General features: G+C 37.1%; 1 pseudogene; it reads right to left on the bottom strand.

The window, feature by feature from the left end:
• Positions 1–912: 912 nt before the first annotated feature.
• On the bottom strand, positions 913–1730 carry LOC124238699 (40S ribosomal protein SA-like; annotated as a pseudogene).
• Between the last annotated feature and the right edge of the window lie 13036 nt (positions 1731–14766).

Raw genomic sequence — 14766 nt, 5'->3', positions numbered from 1 at the left:
TCTTTTTTGTCTTTCTGCTTTTTCTCCCCAAATCCCCCAGTACATAGTTGCATATTTTAGTTGTGAGTCCTTCTAGTTGTGGCACGTGTGCCTCAGTGTGGCCTGACAGTGATGCCATGTCTGAACCCAGGGTCTGAACCAGCAAAACCCTAAGCCACTACAGTGGAGCGGGCGTGAACGTAACCACTCGGCCATGGGACTGGCCCCTGTTAAGATTCTTGATAAATTTAATCTATTTTTTTCTTGAAGGCGTCTTTTTGGATCTGTTTGGTTTCTTGTTTTAATTTGAACTAATTTCTTCCTAACCCTTCTTTACAATCGTTAACCTGGGATTTTGTTCTTAATCCTTGTGGCTAGGTTAGCTACATGTCTATAATTTTAGTCACTAATTACTTTTTTGTTTTTCAGGTATACTGACTCATGTAATTATTTTAGAAGAGTTTTGAGTAGCATGCTTTCTTAATTTGGTGCTTCTGAATATGTCATCATTTATCTTTGTCATGTGATGGCTTACTGGGTGTGGAATTATAAGTTTAAAATCATTTGCCGTCCACTTACATGGTGCATTACATGGTGATATTATAACCTTAATATGAAAACCAATAAAGTTAGTGCCACAAATATTTAGAACAATTTAACTTGTGAATAAAACCATAAAGTTCTAAATAAAATGAACACCAGCAATGCATAAAAACGGTAATGCTCTGAGATAAATTATTTGGAAAATTGTTCATGATCAGTAAACCTATTGAAATAAATAATTATACTATAATCTAAAGGAGAAAATCATGCAAAAGTATCAATAATAATAAATGCTAACAATTTAATAGAGCAGTTACTATGTGCCAGATACTGTTCTAAGTTCTTTATGTTACATCAACCTGAGGAGGAAGATGATATTAATATGCTCATTTATACACGAGAAAACAGATACTTGCAAAAGATCATATAATTCTTTTTGTGCAGTATGGAAGTGCTGAATTGGCCAGAGGGCACGTGCATGCCTTCAGGCCAGTCTGCGACCTCGGGTTGAGAAGCAGTAAATTTGGGAGCTGGAACAGTCCGTTCACCCTGAAATTCCTCCTTGGTCACAGCCTTTTCAGTAGCAGTCTGCTCTTCCTTTTCAATTTCTTCGGGATGTTTGTAGAAGCTGAGATCAGGCGTGACCTCTCTTGGGTGTTTATGAGAGATGGTGTCACACATGTGCAGGACTTCCTGGGCCAGCATCCACCACATCTGACCCCCTGAGTGAGCCCCCTTGTTGCACAGGATGGCAGTGTCACACAGAGTGGAGGAGAGTCTGTGTTACACTGAGTGACGGCAAGCGAGTTAACATAGGACACCACTGTGAGTATCTGGCGGTTAGCCCTGGGGTCAGTAGCCACCGGAAGTCGTGGCTCCTGGAAGGCTGCCTGGATCTGGTTAGTGAATGTTTCAGGAGTGAAGAGACCCCAATAGGACCAGCTGCAGTGGTCATAGCCAACTTAACCACAGCTTGCTGGCCAGTATTCCTGGACAATATGAATTTTCAGTAGCAACAATGGCACGAGCTGTCAGCAGTTTCACCTAAGTTCTCTTCAGATTTAGAAGGTAGATGCCATCACTTTTCATTTTGTAGATGACTGATCCATTTGGAAATTAAAGTTGTTGCCACTTAAGTGGGTTCCTGCTGCAAAGACTTTGAGGACATCCTCCTCCTTCATTTACAGGACATCAAGGGCTCCAGACATTGAGAAAGTTTCCCTTCAAGTTACCATGGGAGCATAGAACAACGCCATGTGGGCGCCTTTCTGCGTAGCATGCAAAAGCTAACATCTAATTTGTAAAACAGAAGGTATTTTCCATAAAATTTTGCAAAGATGCTTTTTACATGCATATTGCAACTTTGACTATGCTGCAGGGGAGGAAGACGAATCCTATACCCTCTAGGTTCTTCTGACTGGGCTGTGAATTAAATTGACATGAGACAGAATAACAGGAGAAACTCAAACAAAGCTTTATAATAGGTATACATGGGAGAAACTCAGGAAAACTGAGCAACTTGCCAAAATGGCCAAAGCCACCACCTTAAATACCATCTTCAGCTAAAGGCAAAGGAGGATGCTGGGGGTAGGGGTTTAGAGGGGAGGAAGGCAATTCACATGGAAATGGAAAAGCAAGTGTTTGGTAAACAGAACTTTGGTAAGATTGGGCTTAGCAAGGACCCTCACAGACTACTGATACCCAGAATTATCTATGGTGATGGCCTGTCCTGGGGACAGGCCTTTTATCTTAAATTTCTTTTAGGCAGTTAGAGGGGGAGGTCGAAGTTTCTTTCAGAGTCTTTTGTTCTTTAAAATAATCAAGGCAAAGAGACACATTTTGGGGTGGCCAATTCTGATACCCTGTAATGCCATCAGTGTTCTTTAGATAGATATAGTACCTTTATAATTAGAAGACTTCTTGTCAGTAAAATCATAGTGCCCATTTTAAAAGACTGGCTTTAAATCTGGGAAATGTTTCTGTTTCACAGTTTCCTCAACTGTTCAACGGGAATTTTACCTACCTCATGGGCTTTTTGTAAGAATTAAAAAAGGCAATACTGTTAGATATTGGGTACAGTGTCTGACACATAGTGAGCACTCAATACATTTTAGGTATTGTTATCTGTCTCCTATCTATGAATATCTTTACCTTAAACCTCAAGGTAACAGGCAAGTTTTCTTGCAGGGAGGAATAGAACTACATCTGGATTTCCAAACACACAAGAGGAGATATTGCTTTTAAGTATATTCTTCTTAGAAGCTTGTAGATAGCAATAGTTGTTATGGAGCTCATACGCAAGGTCTGTGCTTGTTTCAAAGAAAGCTCGCCATGTGTTGGTAGCTTGGCAGATGACTCAGTTCTGATTCCTTTTATGTCCACTTTCTCTCATTTATCTTCTAAAATGCACAAGCAACACAGCGTCAATTTCTCTCCTCTCCCTCTCCCCACCCCCTTCCTTCAACATGCACACACAAGCATACGTGCTAGTTTCATTTTATTTATTTTTTAATCCCCAAAGGATTCACGGAGCAGGCTGTGTGCAGCTGCTGTGTTTTCCACTGTTAAATTGGCAGTTACCTACTGTGTGGAGTTGCTAGGAGAAGGTGAATAAGCATGATTACAGCATCATTGATGTACATGTTCTTTCAATAACAACCTGTGGAGCTCTGTGGTCTGTCTTCTGTATGGCTCTATATGTTATTTTCTCATTGTTGTCATCAATATTTGTTGCATTTATTGTTAGAGCATGATATATTTTTAACTGTTGGTTCCAGATCAATTAAGAGACAAAAACCTTGGCATTTAAAACAGGCACTTTTTTCTCAGGGTGGTGCTGCCGATACTGGTTCTTACCATCTGTTTTCTTATTACATCTTGCCCTCCTTCCGTTGGTAGAGAGGAACTGAGCTTCTTCTGGTGCTCTAAAGTCATTCCCGTTTCTCTTGTGCATAATAGATCTCGTAAACTGTAGGAATTCTGATGTGCTTCAGTGCACGAACAGTAACAAATGAGCTGCTTTTGGGGAGAGCTGGAGCGCTCAGTCGGTCAGTAGTACAGTAGCAGACTCACATGTGCGGATTGTTCCTGTGAGGTCAGAGGATCTGTTTATACTGCTGTCTGCTTGAGGGGGGTGATGTGGTGAGGAGTGGATGTGCCTGTCAAAGTCAATAGCAGTTCTGGCAGAGGCTGCCCTCAGCTTTGTAAATCTGCAGTGTTTTGATAGATAAGAGATGCTACTGTATAACTGTTTGGGATTTGTAGTGGACTGAGGAATGCTTGTTCTAGCTGCTGAAACTGACTGTAACTGTATCGCCCTAGGAGGATCATCATGGGGTCCACTGCTGCAGACACTGAAGAGTTGGAAAACACCACTTTTAAATATCTCATAGGAGAACAGACTGAAAAAATGTGGCAACGCCTGAAAGGAATGTGAGTAAGCTCTTTGCTTGGTTCTGTGCTTTTTCGCCCCCCCACCCCAATTTGACTATTAATATGACTAATTGTTGGTACTTTCTTACTTAGTGGACTAGTGCTTCCTTTAGAAAGATTTTCTCTTAAAAAATAAAATGTGTCGGTCTCAGCTGACAACTTGTTTGAAGGATGGATAGTTGTTTTGCACCTGTATGTTTTATGTAAAGTGAGGTAACTCCCCGAGAATTGACTTCATTGTTATACTGCATAGCTTCTTTTATACATTCTGTACGTGTTGTTTAGGTATGTGGTTTAGATATAGAAAAAAGTAACTAGGAGAGCTGCTTGCCAGGGCACTTGCAGAAATAAAATTTCCCTCAGGTAAAATAGAGAGATTACTACTGGTACTTATTTCTCTGTGATTAGATTTTGAAAAAATAAGGACAGCATTAATATGATGACAAATAATTATACTTTGTTGTGCTTATTCTTTGTGTCTTTATTAACAATATTTCTTTAAGAAAAAATGTTTATGTGGTAAAAATACTAGCAACATATCAAACTTATTGGAGAGTTTTGGTTTTAAATTAACCAGTTCATTTCTTCTAAGAGTACTGAATAGCTCATGTTATAAAATAGACCTTAGTAAGATAAGTCAAGGTATGTGCTTATGTCAAGCATGAAATGTAAGTACCTGAGTCAACTTTAACTGCAATGCTATTCACCTTGCTATTTAAACATTTAAGTTTTTTTTTCTGTGTATGATACTAATTTTTGTTTAGTGTTCCAGCACACTATGTTTACATGCTTTATTTTAATTATGTCATAATTTAAAAACCAGATTTAACATTTGGTAAAAATGTGAAGTATGAATATTTACAGGCCATTGTAATTGCTTAGCATATTTGCAGATCTCAAATGAAAATATATTTGCTTTTGTATGATAGTAGCTGAAGGAATCATATACCATGTGAAATAGATATTTTCTAGGATTTCTTTTCCTCATGCTGTGTTTACATACTGTTTTATAAATTCAACATCTGAGTAAATTCAATGTCGCTATTTTGATATCTATGATTTTTTTAAAAGAAAAATTGTGTCCAACTTTGTTTAGAGGTAAAAATTCCTTCTAATTTCCTCCATTTGAATGTATTTAATGATGTTTATATATTTAAATAGTGTTCTCTGTATATTTTCTTACACTTGAAGAAATACAGGGCATTACAGTGTGCTAGTATAAGAGCACACTAATGATGCAAACAGCATTTATCAGAGAATAACTTTTAAAAAGGAGGCCATCTTTACATCATTTGAATGAGTTAGAGAAATATGTTCCCGAGATCCACTGAAGATTTAGAAATTACAGTTTTCTGGTGAGGTGGTTCTCTAGGGAAACAAATAATCCTGTAAAAGCAAATAAGAGCTACAAAATTAATTAGTATAGATGAAAATTAAACCTAGGCAGTCATCAGATGACTTGTGTCCTGACCTAATTACTGGATGAACATCTGTACCAGAAAAATTGTATCTCATTTTACAACCTATTTAAAATTTTCTTCCCTTTAGCAGAACAGGACGTTTTTGTTTGCTTGCTTTTGTTTGTTTGTATTTGTTCTATTTTTCTGTAGTTACTTGAATGTACGAAGATGTATGGTAGTGAATTTATGCATATATCTTTAAGAAACTTGTAAAGTGACTTTATATTTACCTAACATTTTAGGGCAAAGTCATCTGACTTTCACTTTATCAATTGATCTCAAAGATCAATCTGTCATTTTATTTCAGGAGAGGGTGGTAGAGTCATTCAACAGTAGAATTCATGACTTGATATTTAGCATGGATGTAGGATATAATAATGTATGTACATATTACATAAATTTTGAATTGTGTCCACACAGAGCCACTGAGTGACCATGCCAGGAAACAAAATTTCGAATGACTAGGTTTTTTAAAAAAAATCATTGTTACTGAACTGATTGAAATGACTGCTTTTGCATCAAAGAAAGAAAGAATTTGCGTTTTGGTACTATTATTTTAACTTGTACTTTGACTTAAGACATATCCAGTAGTCTAGGTTTATAACTGTCAAAACAAGAAGCTTGAAATCTAAAATCTGCATGACTAATGACAACCAAATTGTTTAATTATGGTCTTTTGTGTAGTCTGCATTCAAAGCAGTGATGTGAGGGACTCCCTATTCCATTGCTGAAATTGTCTTGCCTATTTAAAATGTAATATTGACTCAAACAGAATTTTAACTTATCAAAATTTCTAGTGCTGGAATTTCACTTTTAAGTATTGGCAATTAAAATCATGTTATTCATGAAAGCTATCAAACAATTTTGCAATGATTTTCTTAGTTTGGAAAAAAAGACTCAATGAAGGCCTTTAGATATTTGTTTGGAAAGTAACTTTTTAATCTTTTACTGTATCTAACTTTAGAAATACATTGCTTTATTTCAACAGGATGTTCTGTTTTTAAGTGAGTTTACAATATGTACATTTTTAAAAAAGGTTAAATAAAAATAGAGACAAAGGTTGAAGTAAAATAAGGTCTGTTCAAGTATATCTTAAATATGGAAAACATGACCCACTACAGGTAGATATTTACAGAAAATATTTTATAGGCATTATCATATAACATAACATTTTAAAACACTTTTTTGAATCCATAGAAATAATTTAAAAATTTTGTAACACATGCAAAAACATTGATAAACTAAATTAAAATATCAATTCTCCTCTACCATTTTGTTGATTTCTTTCACTGAGCTCCTTTGAAGTCTCCTTCATGTAATATTTAATTAAGACACCATATTCAGTGATGTGCTAAGAAATCTCATATTCCTTTGTGAGAACAAAGGTGAAACACTTTTCTCTCCCATTTCTGATGTAGACTTGTATGCTTTCATCGATCAGTTTTCTTTTTATAGTTATGGCTTTTTTTCTTTAGCTTTCTTCAATCCTCTACCACTAATTTGTCACTCAGTATGACAATTTAGATTCTACACTATGACTCACCTTCTATGATGGTGGAAATGTTAGCAAATGACTGTGGCATCATGTCTTTCATAAACTACATTTAAATAGAATCATATTCTTGTCCATAAGTTATCAATTGTTTAAGGACCTGGAAAACACTTCCTATTTCTTCTGCCATCTCAACACCTGATGAAATTTCTGGTTCTGAAGTTTCCTGTGACTCTGGGACCTACGCTGCTTCCTACATACTAAGGACATTTTCTAACACTAGTCTTTGCAAAGATTAAGTTTACTGATTCCCATGAGGAAAGTTGATTTGAGATTTTATATTTGTTTTCATTTGTGCATAGTGGTTTTTTTCCCCAAAGGGTTTCAAATAATCCCTTTTTGTGTCATACGACTGTTGTGTTTTTCTTCTTTAAATGTAAAGAGAACTCTACAACTATGAATTTTTTAAAAATCAAACATATTTTAAAACACTGGTGCCGTTCTTTTCAGTCAGTGCTGCTGTTCTAAGTTTTTGATCTAAGGGGTAACAGCATTTCCAGAAAACTGTGATCAAGTAGAAATTCCAGTGAAAACCACATGGCCTTATAGCAGAAACTAAATCAGAGTGTTATCTTACTCATTTGTTCAACAGAAGAGAGGAAAGTTTGAACTGCTCAAAGCTACGAACTATTGACAAAAATGTCAGACTCACCACTTCATAATACTTATTGCCAATTCCTTCAGCTTTTATAGGTGTAGGTGTAGAATCTATGAGAATTTCAGTTAGAAACTAACTTAATATATGATAATTAATTTTACATATATAAACACATACCTCCTATCTCTCCTAATCCAGACAGATGTCCAAATATTAAGATCTGGAATTGTGAATGCAGTAGTTGAAAGACTTAAGTTAAGCTTATTTTCTCTTTGATTGCTGGTAAACATGATCTTCAGTGGTGGAAAAATAAAATGTAGAGAAGCAGAAAGTGAAGGAGAAAGGAGGAGCTATATGATAACCGTATAACTAATTTCAATTAGCTGTTATTGAAGAGGACAGTGTGTTGTATGGTTCTCAGATGAAGTAGCTCAAGCCCCCATCATCAAAAAAATATAGAAGAAATGCATATTCAGAAGAAAAACTGGCAAAAAAAGGTAAAATGGCAGGAGTTATTAGCACTGTATTTCCAAACTGGAATCGTACTTTAGGATGGAGCAGCATTATAAATTAGAAGCAAATCTGTTCTTTTTACTCTCCTGCTTCAGACCCTTTCAAGCCTTCTAATGCCCTCCTTTCAACATTCAGCATCCTTAACAGGATCGCCTTGTACGTGCTTGACTTTTGGAGCCTCCTCTCACGCCTCTCTCTCTATGAGCCCCTCCCAACTAAGCCCAGGGTTACCCCAAGGAAATGCTGCTTACCACCTGTCTGCCTTTGTTCATTTTGTTCTCTGTTCCCATGAGAACCCCTTCTTTGTCCTCTCTCAGCCTGGGTTGCTCTTGCTTCCCATGAGGCTTTTAGAGATGTGTGAGGATCTTTCTGGTTGTTGTAGCGCCTGAGGGTGTTTCTGTATTTAGTAGGCAGCAGAGTCCAGGCATGATAAATGTCCTCCAGAGGTTGGGACATTTTCTTATCAGGAAGAATTGTCCTATTCAAAACTCTAATAGGAACCCTGTTAAGAAATGCTCTTCTTAAATTTTAGTTACAAAGAAAATCCTTCCTGATCTTCCAGTACTAAGACAGCTTCTTCTATTTGGCTCATTAAGTAACCCAGACTTCCCTTTTCATAACAAATCTGCCTTCCCTTCTGGACCACAAGCTACTGAGGGCAAGGACCATGTTCATTGTGTTTGCTTTTGGACCCCTGGCACCTAGCACAGTACTGGGCATATAGGAGATAATGCAATAAATATTTTTTTTTTTTTTGGTGAGGAAAATTGACCCTGAGCTAATATGTGTTACCAATCTTCCTCTTTTTGTTTAAGGAAGATTGTTGTTGAGCTAACATCTGTGCCAATCTTCCTCTATTTTATGTGCGATGCTGTCATAGCGTGGCGTGCTGAGCGGTGCTAGGTCTGCACCTGGGATCCGAACCATTGAACCCCAGGCCACCGAAGAAGGGTGTGTGAACTTAACCTCTATACCACCACGCCGGCCCCAGTAAATACTTTTTAATCAATCAGTGAATGAATAAAATTCTGAATCTTCTAGTGGCTCTAACTACAAAATTAGAAGATTAGTTAGGCTGCCAAAATAGGGCCATGAGCCAGGTTGGAGGAGTGGAGATAGATTCACAGCTGAAATAGGGATGGAGAAGACGGAAGGAAGTAGTGTTTGCCTATCATCTACTAGTTGTCAGAACTTTCCAGATATAACATATTTGTATTCTTATTTACTCTTTCCAATGACTTCAAGAGGTAAGTATCCTACATTGGTTAAACAGCTAGTATCCGGTAGAACTTGGATTTAAGCACAGATCTGCCTAGCTCTGCAGCTCTTATCCATCTTGCTTCTAAAACAAAAAAGAGGACATTCTCAGAATGGTTACCTAGAAAGATCACCAGAAAAAGGATCTAGAGTGGTGCTTCTTAAAACTTAGTTCCCGGGTCTTGTGGTAGGCAGACTAACTGCCACCCAGAGATGTCCATGTCCTAATCCCCAGAGCGTTTGAAGATGTTACCTTACACGTCAAAGGAGAATCAAGGTAGCAGACAGTTGAGGCTGCTAGTCAGCTGACCTTAAAATATGGAGATTAGCCTAGATTATCCAGGTGGGCCCAGTGTAGTCTCAAGGGTTCTTAAAAGTTGAAGAGGAGGGCAGAAGAAGAGTGCTGTAATGTGAGAAGGACTCACTTTGTCTTTGCCAGCGTTGAAGGTGGAGGAAACAGGCTATGAGCCAAAGAATGTGGGCAACCGTTAGAAGCTTGAAAAGGCGAGGAAACAGATTCTCCCTCTAGAGCCACCAAGACGAATGTAACTCTGCCAACGCCTTGATTTTAGCTCAGTGAAAATGGATAAAATTTTTGTTCTATGGAACTTAAGACAATGCATTTGTTTTGTGTCAAGCTAGTAAGTTTGTGCTACATTTGTTGACGCTGCAATAAGAAACTAATACATGCCTTCTGTAACAGAATAAAGGTGTGCTGAATCAATATGACCACTCCTATCCTCTCCAACACACACATAGACACACACACGTGCACATACACACTCACACACACACACGGACATGGCGCCTAGAAGTTTTGGGTGCAGCCTAGGTCATTCTATGGCGTATTAGAGTTAGATACTCATTATCCTTAGCCATTAAATAACTCACTGTCCTCCATCTAACCATGAACTGCATGCTCAGACCAACAATTTTCTTACTAAGCTCTGATATTGAGAGTATATATAGTGGATTCATTTCAGATGTCAAAGGAGAATGTTTATGCTATCTTTCTTGGAAATTTCTGATAAATTTCAGTCTCTGTTCTCACAGTGATGAGTGTGTGACTATTTTGATGCACTACTGAGGCAAATCAGTTGAAAAAATCTGTCTTTTAGGGGCTGGCCTTGTGGCCAAGTGATTAAAGTTCCATGTGCTCCACTTTGGTGGCCCAGCGTTTGTGGGTTCAGATCCTGAGTGTGGACCTACTCCACTCATCAGCCATGCTGTGGAGGCATCTGATGTACAAAGTTGGGGAAGATTGGCACAGATGTTAGCTCAGGGCTAATCTTCCTCAAGCAAAAAGAAAAAAGAAAAGGAGGATTGGCAAGCATGTTAGCTCAGGGCTAAACATCCTCACACACACACACACACACACACACACACACACACACAAACCTGTCCTTTAGTCATAAAACTAATTTGAAGAAAACTACCTCACAAAGCCTATTTTGGTATACAGATATAATCTTAATATAAATCTCAGTCCTTATGTAACATTATTTTATGGTTTATAGAATGGACATAGTTGAGCTGAAATACCTTAGGGATTATGAAATTGACCTCTAAAATCAGTCAGATATTTCCTAACAGCATCTTTCCTTTAGCTGAGTGACCATGGAAAAGTTATTAACTTTTCTAAACTTCACTTTCCTTATTTCTAAAGTCCAATTATTTTATTAATCATTCATTTACTTATTAAACAAATACCTACTGATTGTATAGTATGTCAGGTACTATTTTAGGCATAAGAGCTTACTTTCTAGTAGAGGGAAAAACAACAAAAAGGTAAATTGTCAAAAGTAAGTTAATATGGAGTAAGAAGTAACCTGAAGAAAATGCACCAGGTAATGTGATCAAGAGTTACTTGGCAGGCCCGGTCCCATGGCCAAGTGGTTAAGTTCATGTGTTCTGCTTCCATAGGCTGGGGTTCACAGGTTCAGATCCTGGACGCAGACCTACGCACCACTCATCAAGCCATGCTGTGACAGCATCCCACATAGAGGAACTGGAATGACCTACAATCAGTATATACAAATATGTACTGGGGTTTTGGGGAGAAAAAAAAAAGAGGAAGATTGGCAACAGATGTTAGTTCAGGGCCAATCTTCTTCAGCAAAAAAAAAAAAAAAAAAAAGAAAAGAAAGAGTTACTTGGTGAGGGTATTTTGGATAGTCAGGAGTGACTTCTCTCAGGAGGTGACTTTTCAACTGAGACATAGACAAAAATTGATGCCTACCTCATAAGGTCTTGGAGTGAGAGGGAGGCAAATAAATTACACATCTAATTACTGCCAAAGTTCAGGATTAAGTGAGGGATAGCTATAGGAGTCCAGTGGATAGAGATCAAAATGTCAGCTTTATTGCAGATTACTTGTATTGGAGGATAAGTTTTTGGTATGCAGCTAAATCAGAACACCTCTGAATTCAACTTACCCCCAAAACTGCAGACCCCTCCAGAAGCGGACAAAATCTCTCCTCCTATATTTACCTCATGACCTCTAGCAGATGAGACTATGCTTTCTACAAGCAGAAAAACCTTCCCCATCCCTGAAAAGGACAGCTTGCACTCCCAGGTCTAATTCCTTCTCCACAGTTCACCAACGAAATGTTGCTCTTCCTCCTCCGTGAAAGAACATGAAAAGTGGCAAAGGGAGGCCTGGAAGGTTTTTCCAATGGAAAGTCCCTCCACTTAGAAGGAAGCTTTAGGATGTGGGAATATTGCCCAAATCAAGATAGTGAAAATTAAAAAATAACGTATATAAAAAAATAAAGCACAGTACTTGGTACAAAGTAGCTCTCAAAACATTGTAATTATTATTATTAATATTCCCATAATCTTATCCATCCTTGTGTGTATTCCACCTCTACTATTTAACAGCTATATGATCTCCAAGTTGATTAATTTTTCAATGCCTTACTTTCTTATCTGTAAAATGGGAATAATATCATTACCAATCTCATAGGTGTTGAGAAGTTTAAGTGAATTAATGCCTATAAACTGCTTAGAACAGTGTCCAGAATTTAAGAAATCCTAGCTGTTATCATTATTATTACTGATATTATATGCAGAAGCAGAATTCTACTTTTTTAAGGTAATTTCTTATCAGAATCAGTAGACAGTAAGGTAGTCAAGGTAAGAATAGAAGGCTTTTTCTTACCTCAGTGGAAGTGGTCTCAGCAATATCCCCAGGTTTTCTCACCAGAAGAGTGATGCTCAAGGACTTAGATTTTCCTGGGGCGGGAGCGAGGGTTATGTAGGAAGAGATATGGCTGAGGAAGAGAAGTGGGCTGGCCTTGAGAGTTTCACTGCTAGAAGAATTGCCTTGATGGACACAGCATCTTTCGTTCAGCATCTTGTGGAGGCCTTAGAATGGATTTTAGGTCTTTATAATCATGTATGACCCAGGTTTAGTCTGATTTCATGAGTCTCTTGGGCTTGAAAATCGTTCTTTAGGTCTTTCTTTATCCCTGTTTGGGTCTGGTTCACAAAGATGTTGACTTCCAGGTAATTATTGTCGTGTCTCATAGTCCTTCATTTTGCCGATTCACTTTAGAAAATACAAAATTACCATAATGTTATCAGATTTTGCCCTTTATTCTAACACATTCAATCAGCTAATCAAATGTAAATATTTGAGGAAGTCTCATCAGAAAGAACTGTGCTATAAGCCATTTGGATATGAAAGGAACTGTTCATTAACATCATTAAACAGATGATAGTGTTAAAGGCTTATGAAAGTCATAGTATTTCACATATCTGATCTGAGCAAGTATTAGGCGTGTATAGCTTTATTGTTAAGGAAGGACATAAAAATAATAATAGGTCATTAGAGGCATATAAATGAAATATTATGACTCTTCCGGTTTCTCCTTTAAGCCACACTTTCTTAAAATTGTTTAAAGAAATACTGTTTTACTTTATATTTTATAAGATATTTTGAAACAAAGTTTTACTAAGTAGGCTCAGAAAATGGTCAATACAGATAATTTCTGGTAGGCAAAATTTTGATATTTATAGCCTTTCAAGCAAGTTTATAATGTCATGAAAAAGTAGTAAAATCTCTAAGCACCAATGTCTACAGGGTGAGAAAACAGAGGTCAACCTTAATTAAACTCTGCATAAGGGTTGAAGATCAAAGGATTCTTTGAATTTTTTTCACAAATCAGGTCCTTGATAACTTAGAAGAAAACCAAGATAGACCTTGTTAGAAAAGCAAGAGTATGCTGATTCTGGGTCACTTAAAACTGAACTTTCTAAGACTTGGTTCAAAATAAACTGCATTTGGAGCAAGATGAGAAAAAACTGAACAATTGGGCGTCAATTACATTTTTGATTAGCTTCGACTATTTTAAATCACCTCATAATTGAATCACAGTAGTAATCACCCTTTATAATTCTTTTGTGCTTTGTAATTTCTAAAAGATTTTTCTTTTGATCTGTATGGTTCAGCACAATTATCCCCCGTTTTTCTGTTGAGAAAACTGAGTCTTGAAGACATTAAATGACTTGACCAATGTTTCCCAGTTAGTAAGAGGAGGGCCAGATTCCTAGGCCCATATGTATCCCATTTAACATTGATTTAGATAATTCATTTAACACTCAAGACTCACTATGAAACCTGACATTTCAGGAGTTAAAAACTGTTCTCTTGTTTTGATTTTTCCACAATCCTGCCATCTGTTTGCCTAGTTCTGCATACTCAAAGCTGAATACCAAGGAGAGCTATCGCTTGGCATATGTTTTAGATGTCAGAAACTCCCCAGTTCTATTTCTCCCCTTCTCTAGGACATGCACTACCATTATCCCTTTAATTAATTTATTTAAACAATGATACTAGCAAGTATTTGCAAAGGAATTTGACTTTTCCTAAACCCTCTTGCCCCTTCAGAGCTTGGAGTCTTACAAAATTATTCTAATTTATTTGGCCTTTGGTATTCCAAACAATAGAGAAAGAAAACCCTGCACAGTAGAAATGTCTGGATGCCTGTCCCTGAAGGTTTTTATTTACCAATAAGAATAAAGCCAGGAGTTCTAATGATTCAAACTAAACATTTTATTCTTGCTATGCTGCCTCTGCTCTTCTTATTATAAAAGATTTTAAGCATGCAATAAGGTTCTTTTCTGAAGCAAAGTAAGCTTTTCTCCTTTTGTTTATTTTAGAAAAATCATCTAAATGGAGTTTATTCTACTTTATTTCCCACATCGAACATAAACTACATAAAGGTGCACAGTATTTTTCTCGTTGTTTCCTAGACTGCACTTGGAGATGCATATTAGACAGGTTAAGGAGCTATTTCTAAGTTTTAGAACTCTCAAAATCTCTAGTACTTCCCACTGGTTTCAATATGAAAAAGTGTCTTCATATGAATGACCCTCCTGATATTTTATTTCCCAGCAAATCTCTGCTTTAATATCTCAGATTTTCTAAA

Source organism: Equus quagga, chromosome 4 (genome assembly GCF_021613505.1).
Source record: "Equus quagga isolate Etosha38 chromosome 4, UCLA_HA_Equagga_1.0, whole genome shotgun sequence".
NCBI classification, from domain to species: domain Eukaryota; kingdom Metazoa; phylum Chordata; class Mammalia; order Perissodactyla; family Equidae; genus Equus; species Equus quagga.
Note: the sequence above shows the minus strand (reverse complement) of the source record. Positions and strands in the feature narration are given on the sequence as shown.